The sequence below is a fragment of the Octodon degus genome, unplaced genomic scaffold, assembly GCF_000260255.1.
Source record: "Octodon degus isolate 3935 unplaced genomic scaffold, OctDeg1.0 scaffold00085, whole genome shotgun sequence".
Lineage (NCBI taxonomy): Eukaryota > Metazoa > Chordata > Mammalia > Rodentia > Octodontidae > Octodon > Octodon degus.
The window spans coordinates 198997-210768 of record NW_004524661.1 but is presented as its reverse complement, the minus strand read 5'-3'; the positions used below and the strand labels follow the sequence as shown (position 1 = coordinate 210768).

At 42.5% G+C, this 11772-nt stretch overlaps 1 pseudogene; it reads right to left on the bottom strand.

The window, feature by feature from the left end:
• Window positions 1–4030: 4030 nt before the first annotated feature.
• LOC111818270 overlaps window positions 4031–11772 on the bottom strand; it is a 17226-nt pseudogene continuing 9484 nt past the window's right edge.

Sequence of the window (11772 nt, the reverse complement as noted above, 5' to 3'; positions counted from 1 at the left end):
TTGTGGGTGCAGGTATTTGGTCCAGTTATGGGAAAATCGCCTAACACTGGGAATGAATGCTATTGCCAGGTGCAAAGGCAGCAGAAGTTTTCAAGGAGTGGAAATGGCATGAGCAAAGGAACAGAAGCATTCCTGCAGGACTAATTCTAGAAATGCAAATAGCACCTGGCTGAGAGGAATGCCACAGGGGAACATAGTGAAATGCATTATCTGCACATACTCGGCATTCAGGCATTTGTTGAAAAAATAACTCAGTGAAGTTGTTATATGGAAATTTGAATCACCTAGCAGTCCCATATGGTGGGAGCATGCAGGAATGTGCATCTCTGGAGGTCTTCGGGCCAACGTGTGCTGGACCTTGAAGTGGATAGTGGTACCCACTTCCTCCCTCTATCTTTGTTCCTTCCCTGACAATGAGGTAGTTTTGCTCCTTTACCTATTCCTTCTATGATGTGCCAAGAGCAAGCAAAAGCTTCAGGGTTAAAAAACAATAGAAAGCAACCTCCAAAACTATGAGCAAAAAATAAAAGTTTTCTTTTTTATAAGTTAATTATTTCAGATATTTTTTGTAGTAACAGAAATCTGACTAGCTTAGGAAAGAAAACTATTACTCTTATAAACAAGGATAGGCAATTAAGAAGCACGTGATATTCTTTACTTTGTTTAGTGCATTAATTCTTGTGGGACTCTAAAGCCTGGGCAGATAGGGTGAATGAAGGAGACAGTAAAACCAGGAAAGAAATAGTAAGGGCCCATGCTAGACAGCAACAATTGAAGAAAGTGGGTATTAACAAACATGACAGCCACAGTGATTGCTGCTACGCAGTCAGAGACAGTGGTGATGCTGCTATCTCAGGCCAGAGCAGTCAGGGCCCGCATCCCTTCCTCTGTTGCTCTCATATTCCGTATGCTATGCATCATCAAATTAAAAAAAATGTCAGGACTCTATGTCTTTGTCTCCACCCTACTGCTCTGGCCCTGGAGGACACATTGTCCGGGTTGCAGCCATGCAGTGGTCTAGCTGGTCTTTCTGGATCTGTCACACCCACGCCTGCTATGTAGACCACACTGTAGTCAGAGACCTTTGAGAAGGTGAAGACATCGCTGCTCTGTTCAGAGCCCCCTAAACAACACATGAGCACTGCTTGCTTAATCACAGCCCAAGTCCTTCCAGTGACCATCTCACTGTGCCTGTCACAACCTCAGCCCCCAACCTGTCCATTCCTTCAATGCAAACACACTGGCCTTTTGCATCAAAGCCTTTATAGTTGCTGTTCTCTCTGCCTGGAACACTCTTCCTTCATGACACTTGATTTCTTTCCCTCCTCCAAACACCACTCAGAAGTCATCTACTCAGCCAGCCAGCCCTGACCCTAAAGTTTAAAGTCAAACAACTTCTGATCTCCTACTTTCCCTTTTTGCCTTACCTGTGAATATTCAGTAATCATATCACATCATTCATTTATTTATTTTTCTGTTGCACTCATCTCTCTCAGGTACGGAACGTTCTAAGAGAGCAGAGAAACTTGTTTGCTTCATGGGTACATCATAACTACTCTATTAGATCCTTCTACACAGTGTACACTTATGAAATCTTTGATGAATGGCTAAACTGTCATGTCTTCCTCATAAACCCATAGGATGGAGATGGCATGAGCAGAGAGGACAGGATTATAAGCTATTGCACAGCCAATGTTAGCAGACCCAAAATTACTTGTGGGACAGGAAGAGAGAAAAGAGGGAAAGGGTTACTATTGGGGTTTCCTGTATCCTGGGAGGAGGGTGTTGTCATTAGCAGTGAGATTCTGGTCTCCATTCCTCTGCAACTGCTCAAACCTGTGACCTCCCAGGAGATCTGTCCTCAGTGTAGGCTCCTCTACCACTTACCTTGTCATCTCTGCTTTTTAATAGTTTGCTGTAGCCTCCTTCTCGTGACATTTTGGAAGGATGAAAAGCTAAAGAGAAGGGTGCAGCTGAACCCAGGGAATATAAGTTCCTGACCAAGAGCACTGGGTTGGGAACCAGTGGTGTGGGTTCCAGTCCTCCCCCAGATTCTTCAGGCTGTTTCCCTGGTAAGTTATTCCTCTTTTTCGGGGTTCAGAATTATACACACAAGGAGTGACTATGAGTCAGAAAAGAGAATTCTTCCATTCATTGTTAGTTAGAACTTAAAAGTTTAAAAACTGCAAGCCTGTTGCCAAAAAAACCCAAATATGCTTACTGTTTCAGTATCTCCATGGAAATCCATTTTTAAAAAGTTCTGTGAAACAAAGGCAGAACAGGTGGTAAGAATCCTTCCTGGAATCAAAGATGGTTCTTTCAGCTGTGCCCCAGAGATATCAGCCCTCCCTCCTGACATAGGCTCTTTCTTGTGTCAACCCAGGGCATGAGGGCAGCAGTGAGGAAAGGTGAGGCCCAGAGATCCAGAGTCAAGACCACTGGAGGTCTGGAAGGGACACGTGCTGGTTGGGTCTGTCTTCCTCTCCATCTTTTTCCCCTACTTGTTCCTCCTGACAACAAAGTCTCAATTTTTTTCTGGGGAAAAATAAAACTGAGGTGACTGTAGTGGTGGGGATGTGTGAGGGCAGATGGGACTGGAGGTGTCATGTGCTATCAGGAGAACATACCCCACCCCCACCCATCACCCTCTTTCTCACTCTTATATCATAAACTGTAGCATCTGTATGTGACCAGGTTCTTCATATCCCTGAGCATAGAAATTAGTTCAAGGATGGATGCATGACAGGATCAGTCCAACAGTTTATGCTAAAATAATTGTGGAAAATGGTGGGACAAAAGTTTCTAAGCAGATAGGATATTGGTTTAGAATGCTGTTGCTCCAGCATCGCCCATGCCCTACCTCACACACTCTAATTTGGACTAATTTGCTTCAGAGAGAAGCCAACAAATATGAGAGGAATGAAGAGAGGTAGATTCTCAATAAAACCTTCAGGGCATCTGGATTTAGCCACATAGTTCTAAATATCTAAGCCATCTTCTCTTGAGCTTTTTAGTTATCTGAAGATTTTGTTACAGTATTTCTCTTCCTCTTTTGTTCAACTTGAAATAAATTTTATTAAACTATGCTAAAAAAAATCCTGACTCACTTGAGCTCAGTGAAACTCAGTGCAATGAGTGCTTGTCTTTGCTATTTGCTTATCAAAACCGCAGGAATTGGAATATTTAACTTTAGCAAAGAGGTCTCACCTGTACGTGTGAAACAGCCACTAGAAATGACTCCACTATGGGTTGTAGCCACATCAAGCATAAGTGGTGTGTGTGTGTGTGTGTGTGTGTGTGTGTGTGTGTGTGTGTGTGTTTACTAGGGTCAGTGTATAACTGTAGAAGAATTTACCCTAAAATTCAAAAATCTCTGAAGGAATGTCCTTAATATTCCTAATGTCACTATTGCTGTACATTTTGGGTCTTCCTATTCCAAATGTAGATGAATTGATATTTGCCTCTTTCCAGGAAATAATAGTAAATAACTATATCTTGATATTTTGAAACCTTTGTCACTTTGTCTGAGCTTGATGAGCCAAGATTATATTGGACTCGATCCATAGAGGCAGGACAAAATGATCAAAGCTGGCCCCAAAGGTCCAGACGAATCCTCCTGTGTCTAAGATCCAGTAAAGCAAACCAAGGCCTCAAATGATGCCTGTGCTCACACTCACAGCTTCCCCCACAAAGGGAGTCATTCTCATAGGTCCAGACCATTCTCTTCTTTTCCATTCTCTCTGCTGTTTGCCTGTAATAGCAGATCACCCCAACCACCCATCATCCTCGAGAGTCACCTTCTCCAAAAAAACACTCCTGTTAGCTCTAATAAATATTTACCACTTTTGTGGTCCCACCACACCTAACCCATTAACTACTTGTGGGCATAGACAAGGTTCAGTGGTAAATCTTGCTTATCTGGAAATGGATGAAAGGAGGGAGGGAGGGGTTAAGGAGGGAGTGGGTCTATACATACTCTATTGCTGAATTTGTGGATAAGTGGTCAAAAGATTAAAAATTAGCAGATAAGCTATGAATGGACTGATACTGTTAGAAAACTAGGTGATGGGAGTCTGAACTGAATCTGAACTGCATAGCGAGATCCTGTGTAAAACGACAACAAGAAAAAAAGTTGGTTTTGGGGCTGCAGTGACAGCTTGGTGGTCTAAGTGCCTGCCTGGCAAGTCCAAGGACCTGAGTTCAATCCCCGGGACCACATGTTGTACCCTCTGAATCCCAGGCACACCATGCTGGCCACTGAAACTAGGTGTGGTGGCACAGGTATGAAATCCCAGCAGTGGGGAGGCTGAGATAGTAACAAGTTCAAGTTGCTAGTGAGACCCTGTACCAAATAAATAAATAAATAAATAAATAAATAAATAAATAAATACCTGGGTGTTAGAGTGTAGGTGTATGTGTCTTGGCAGGATGACTCATGTATGATGGACAGATTGAAATCAGATGAATGACAATTTATAGGATAGCTTATACTACACTGACCGAATGATCAATGAATTGGATGAAATGATATTTAACTGAATGGATGGCTTGATGATAGATAAATTGATTGTACAGATACGAAGCTACCTTTAAAGACTAATTGAGACTGAGTTTTGAAACCCTAGAATATTAGGCCACTACTTTGTTATCATTTAGACAGTCTATAAATCAACCAAGAAAAATTGGGTCACCTTTCTGTAAAACTGTGTTTAATATATGAGTATCAGCAGATGCCCCCACCACCAACCAGTATATTTCAGTTTCTTAGCTGCTCAGGTCATGCTTCCTATTAGTTCCTGTTGTTTCTGTCTCCGAGAAATGGCTGACCACTGTGATGCATAGCTGGTCATTATGATGCATATTGTGTGAACCAAGCCCCAACTGACAAGCCATTCTGCCTCTCTACTTCCTGCTTTCTTATCCAATGTAAGCCCTAGACCACCAGAGATCAGGGCCCGATATTTTGGGAGTGATCCCAGTCAGTACCTGTTAATGCAAGTAAATCTGGGTGTCACCTCAGTGTTTCTGTTCACCACAGCATCCCACCATTAAGGAATGTTAGCTATTTGTGGGAACATATAGTATTTAATTTATTAGAATACATGAATGGAAAAATATGAAATAAAAATGTTAGGTGGTTCTGCAGTTTTCATCATATTACTGCTGGAGCTATTATAATCCTTGTGGGCCGAGGTCTCATTCCCTAGTGCAGCATGGTGCTTCAGAAGCATGCTGCTGTGGGAAGGATTAGACTGTAAGGAGCCTGACCTCACCCGTGTCAGCCTGATTTGATGATGCTATTGGGAGTTGTAGAAAACTGTATGGTGATGTAGCTTGAGAGGGTAGGTCATTTGGGGGTTTATCCATGGAGATTTTATCTTGTCCTGATTTTCTCATTCTGTGTCTGTCTGTCTGTCTGTCTGTCTGTCTGTCTGTCTGTCTGTCTGCCTGCCTGCCTGCCTGCCTGCCTCTGCCTCTCTGTCATCATCCTCTCTGCCTCTCTGTCTATCTGTCTGTCTGTCTCTGTATCTCTCACTCTCTCTCACTGTGTCTCTCTCTGTCTCCTTCTTCATCTCTGTCTCTCTGTCTGTCTGTCCATCTGTCTGTCTGTCTGTCTGTCTCTCTCTCTCTCTCTCTCTCTCTCTCTCTCTCTCTCTCTCAGCAGCTTTCCTAGCCATGCCCCTCTGCCCCTAGGTCCTGCTTCTCCACAGGCCCAGAAACAATGTAACAATATTACCAAGTGACCATGGACTTAGACCTCAGAAATTGCCAGCCAAAATCAATCTATTCTCCTTTAAGTAGCTTTTCTCAGGTATTTTGTTATATAACAGAAAGATGATTACCACAGGGTCTTGGTTCTTAGCTGCAGTTCTCTACAATAGAAAAAGAAATATAAAATTCCAGTTTGCATCAGGAGACAGATACTACTCCTGAGAGATGAGAGACTACCCCAGGTAGTTTGACCAGGTCAAGGAGATAAATGAACTAAGTGCCTGCTCAGGCAAATGCGGGGACCAGGGTTTGATCCTAGGCATCACATGCCATGCTGGCCCCTTCCCTTGGGCACACTGAGCTGGCCACTGAATCCTGGTGTGGTGGGGCATGCCTGTAACCCCAGCACTGGGAAGGCTGAAAACGGAAGGATCACTGTGAGTCTGTGCTGCATAGTGATGCCCTGTCCCAAATACATTGAAAAAAGAAAGGAGACAAGTGAAGGTACAGAGCCTGTGGACCAAACACACAGGCTGGAGCCCCTAAAGTGGAAATACTTGCCATTTTTAGAGTTGACTGTAAAAGCTCTTCCTCTGACTTCTGGTGCAGGCAGTGGACCATGACAGTTGATATGATGGTTTTGTACCCAGAAGTAATAGCAATTTTCTGTAGGGATCATAGGCAAAATCAGAGTTTAAGAACAATTTCTCTTCCCCCATCAATGTAGACAAAGGGGCTTTCTCTCAAATCTAATTTATAAAAATATTTATAAGATACTCACAAATACTCTACACCAGCATATATATAAAGATTCTGGATCCCACAGAGTGCCACTTGACACTAGCTGTAATTGTGACATTACCCAGTTACGTATCTATCTTAGTTACCTTAGCTCTGTCATAATTAACAACGTTGAATGTCTCAAGAGGCTGTATGGAGTGAGCATAAACAATGTGGAATTCAGAATCCCACGGTCAGGCTCAAACCTCACGTCCTCCACTTACTCTCCTTTGTCCTCCACTTACTATCCTTTGTCCAGTGTTTCCCTTCCACAGATAAGCAGAATGTGTGTTCCTGTCTTATAAGGAGAGTTAATGCATGTGCCATGCTTTAAAGGTCACCATGTCTCTCACACACCCAAACTTGTACAGAATTGCAAGAGCCGTGAATAATGTGACTCGCATAAAGGCCCTTGAGCCAGTTCAGGAATGTGAGAGCTGAAAGAGGTCTTCCTGCTCAGCCACTCTGACTTGAGTGTACCTTTGTGCTTCACAGCTGAATTCTACTGAAAGAAAGATTCAGAGTAGAAAGAAAGAAAGGGTAGAGTGTTGTCCACAGTAGGATTTACCTTAGCCAGAGGCTTGATGTCCTTGCTGACTAGAAGGAAGAGGAGAGGAAGAGAGTTGATGCTCACTGGGAGGAAGCCAGGGGACTCGCTTGCTCTTTAAAGCTCCCCCACCCACTACTTTGCTCTTCTTAGTCGCTAGGAAAACACTGATGAATCCTGAATAGGGCAGCTTCCCACATGTCCCACCTGCTTCCCAGGATCTCTGTGGGCCCAGCTTTCCAGAGAACCTCAAAGGGATGGAAGCAGAGTCCAGAAATATGCGTTGAACAGAAACCTGTGGACCTCACTCATCAAGCCAATCAAAACCACAAAAAGACAGTATGCAAATTCCTAGCCATAAATTACATTTCAGCACTTTATTTATTCAGAAGTTATCCATAGAAAAGTAACCATTAGTGAGAGAGACAGAGACAGAAACAGACAGACAAACAGACACAGAGACACAGAGAACTGGGAGTACAGTTTAGTGGAAATGTCTTTCCTGGAATTTCCAAGGCTATAGTTTCAATACATACCATTAGGAAAAATAAAAGAGAAAAAAAAGGGAACTATCAGTGAAGATAGTATAAATATATCTAAGAATGATCATACTGCTAATATTGAAAACTGGAAATAAGCTACAGTGCCACTGTTAGGAGGTTTGGTAAATAAACAATATTTATTCTATCATGTAATACTATCCAGATATAAAAATAATCTTATGTAAGACTATATATGACTAGAAAAATATTTATGTTCCACTACAATTCTTTTCTAAAGAAAATAAAAAATAAAAGAACATTAGAAACAATACAGAACTTCAAAAAACAAGATGATAGGACTTTGACAATCATTGTCATAATATATATTGTTGTCTTCAAAGTAGTTTCTCAGATTGCCAGACACAATTACCTTAAAATAAGAGATAACAACAGAGAAGGAATGCAAGAGACAATGAATGGAATGATGACAGGTAGATAAATATGAACATACATATATAAGTATATATGCACATAAAACAATACAAATAAGAGAAATACATGTAAAAACATCCATATGGAATCTATTCTTCAGTAATGGAGTTGAGAATGATTGATTTTTTTTTCTTTGAGTTTATATGTACCTTTCCTTGTTTCCTACTTTAAAAAATATAAAGCTATCTCCATGTGGTTATCCAGGGATAAGACTATTTTAAAAAACGTGGCCAATGCACTGTTCAATTTTGAGTTACTTTGAGGGAGTTTTTTGAAGTAGATGTGCAATGAGTTTTGCTTGCTCCTTATGCCTCCGAGAAATCTCATGTCCCCATATGATGCCTGTGACTCCCACCCCCTCGACCATCTCTCCCCTCCTTGTCTATCCTCCAAGCCTCCTTGCTCTCACCCACCTCCACCAGCCTGCACTCAGTCACAGAGACTCTGTTCTCCCTGGTGGGTACTCACAAGCCATCAGGCCACCCAGGAGGAAGCCGGTCCCTGCCCCTCATCATGAATATCTACTCAATGCCAAATGACAACACTTCATCTCAATCATGTCCTCCGCCTTTTCCTATTGTAGTTTATGCCCAGCCCTACTTCCCAAGAAAAGTAATTTGAGTGTTACTGTGCTGATGAAAGAGACAAATAACTCAACAAAAGAATAGCAGCAGGACTGTTACCATTAAAGGTTGATCCACATGGCTGACACTGACAAAGGATCTACAAACTGCAGTACAAGGTTTCAGGGTATATCCTGAGGGGATTTGACTGACCTTGTCAGATACAAAAGTTGCATTGCTTGTTATATAGGTCTTGCTTTATCTTGGTCTTAACCATCCAGTGGAAAAGTATAAAAACAAAGTATAAAAAGTAAAGTCATATTAATATGCTGAGCTGTAAAACGCTCAAGTCAACAACTTCTGACATTGCCAGTCTTACGCAAAACCCACTACTATTGTGGACTACTGGACTATTGGCATATTTTGCTGAATTCACACACCTACAGTATTTAAATGACAATGGAATACCCTTCTCTGACAAAACTAAACAAAAAAGGGGGATACGAATGAACGACCATTTTGTATCTGTATATTCAAAATAGGGTAGATATATAGCTAAATTCTCTTAATTCAATAAATAGAAAGATTTGTTCTAATAGTGTTTGTGGACAGGATATCTATCATGTCTGCATCTCATATAATGAATAACCACTAAGACAACAATACGCAATGTATTAATTATTGAAATTGTCCTACTAATTGGTTTTGAAACTATCTCATTGTTATTTGTTTCTTAATAAAATCATTTTTGAAAAAAGTTTGCACTGCAGACTCTCAGGGCCACAGTACATTAAGTTAATATCCTGGGGGTCCATGGACAACAAGGCCCTGGCTTTCCATCATCTGCTGTTGTGTAATAAGTAGAGTCAATCCTTGTAGTGAGTAGAGTCAATCCTGAACCCAGCCTTATAAGAAAAGGTGGTTAGGGCTGGAGTGGCCCATCACCTCAGAACCACATTAAAGCTGGCATTAGGGTCTATTAGGAGCACTCACAAGAAAAGAGACACTTTCAGCTCCTGCTGACTCCCCAAAGATGGTCAGAGAGCCTGGGTTCCCTCCAAAGCTGTTAATGTTGTACTGGACCCAGCGCAGTGCAGCCACTTGGTCCAAGTGACCCCAGTTTCCCCTGCTGTGCTCATCCCCTGTGCTGCAAGAGAAGAGGTTAGGGCTGTGGCAGAGATGTCATCGCCTGACTCGCAGGATCACAAATGGGCTTGGGGATCTCAATGAGCCCTCCAGAATGAGGCTGGGCAGCCACATTTCTGACAGCATTTTTTCACCTGCTCTTCATTCCCATAACAGTGTTCTATGGGTAGTCCCAAACACTGTCTCAGCAACTAGGTACTGTTGCTTTATTATTCATCCAGCAAGTGTCAAAGACCTAGAGCAGAATCTGGAATAAAGTGTAAAATCAATAGTAAACTCACTTCACCCTATATCCAGCCACAGAAAAACACATGAAAAGAATATGATATCAGCTAGTGAAGGTTCTTTAAGTACAGTGCAGTGAGTTTTGGAATTAGGAGAGGAAGGGTGGGGCAGTCTGGTAATTTTCTGATCACATGACAAAGGAAAGCAGAAGCAGACAGTAGCCCTTGGTAGGGAACTGAATGGGGTGAGCACATAGGTCTTGTAAATATCCAACAAAGAGAATTCTGTTTAGGAGAAGAAATAGGTGTTCCAGCCCCAAAACCAAGGGGGGCGGGGAGTAACTATAGCCAGTGTGACATGCGGCTGGAGAGGGTGCAGTGGAACAAAATGAGGGCTTACATGGCTTAGTAAGTAAAATGTGATACCCCTGCTGAGACAAAACAAAATGTCGCTCTGTTGCACTCATCTTACTGTGTGGAACAGCCACTATGTAAGTGCAGCAGAATTATTTTTTTTTAAAGTTGTGAATTGATTATCATAAGAATCCTTCCTGGAGACAGAGGGCATCAAGTAGAGTATAAGCAAAGAGTAGATGACAGATAGTTGGATTTTGGTTATATTTTAAGTGCAGAATTAGGAAGATGTGTTGACCAACTTGATGTGAATAGGGGGCCTGGAGGCAATGGAGGAGACTCTCTGTTGAGGTAGGAGTAGTGAATATCAAGCTCAGCCTGTGATATCTGTCCCAAGTCTCAGTCTGTCCCTGCCAGGTCAAAGCACCCCAGAGGAGAAAATATCAAGTACTTAAAGGTGGGAGGCTGGGTTCAAAGCTTGGGTTCCGGTGCCTGCCCATTTCCTAACTCTCAGCTGCCAGTTCTCAGTTCCTTACTGTCTCTTTACCCCCTTGTCCTCAGGCCTCTGTGTGTCCCTCTACAACTCCACTAACTCCCCAAGTGATCCCATCTTCAGCTTCGGGTTCTATCCTCCCCCCTCCTTTGAACCCCAGGCTCCCTTCTTTAAGTACCTGATATTGTCTCCTCTGGGGGACTTTGACTTCACAGGGACAGAACAAGATTTAGGACAGATGCCACATGCAGAGCTTGATATTCACTACCTTTACCTGGACAGAGTCTCCTATTTTGCCCCCAGCATTTCCAACAAGTAGGAGTGTTCATGAGTGAGCACCTGGAGGTGTTGTCACTTGAAACAAGGGGTCACAAGCACTCTCTGAGCTCCCACCACTAGGGATCTCTTTTTCCTTTTCTGTGAAAATGTATCCAACATTGAATGGCTCTACTATGTGCTGACTGTGGGCAGGGAGGACCGCAATGTATGGGGGTAGCACAGGGGAAAAGGCAGTGAATGTTTCAGAGGCCATAATGTTCTGGCTATGACTTGCTGGATGCCTAGGCATTTTTAAATTACAGTAGGCATTCCAGAGGAAACAGCTCCTGCAAAGTTCAGAAACGTTGAACAATGAATGCACTTGGAGAGTGAGAATGAATATGTGGTCCAATAAGGGATTGGGGGCACTATGGGATGTACTACCCAAGGTTCCTGTGAAGGATAACTTGACTAGAGACATATTCTAGGATATTTTACTTGATGACTACTATGACTTGTATGTGGTTTGTTCTCCAGAGTTTCATTATTCTTCCTCACTAATGTGTCACTTTTCAAGTGAGGACAGAACTTACAAAAAGTGAGCCTAATAGTAGATAATTGTGTCAGTGAGGATACTATCCTCACAGGGGTTGGTACAGTACTCATGGGACACTAGCTTGCTCCTGAGACAAGGGCAAGCAAAGAGCAAGGCTGCCCTTCT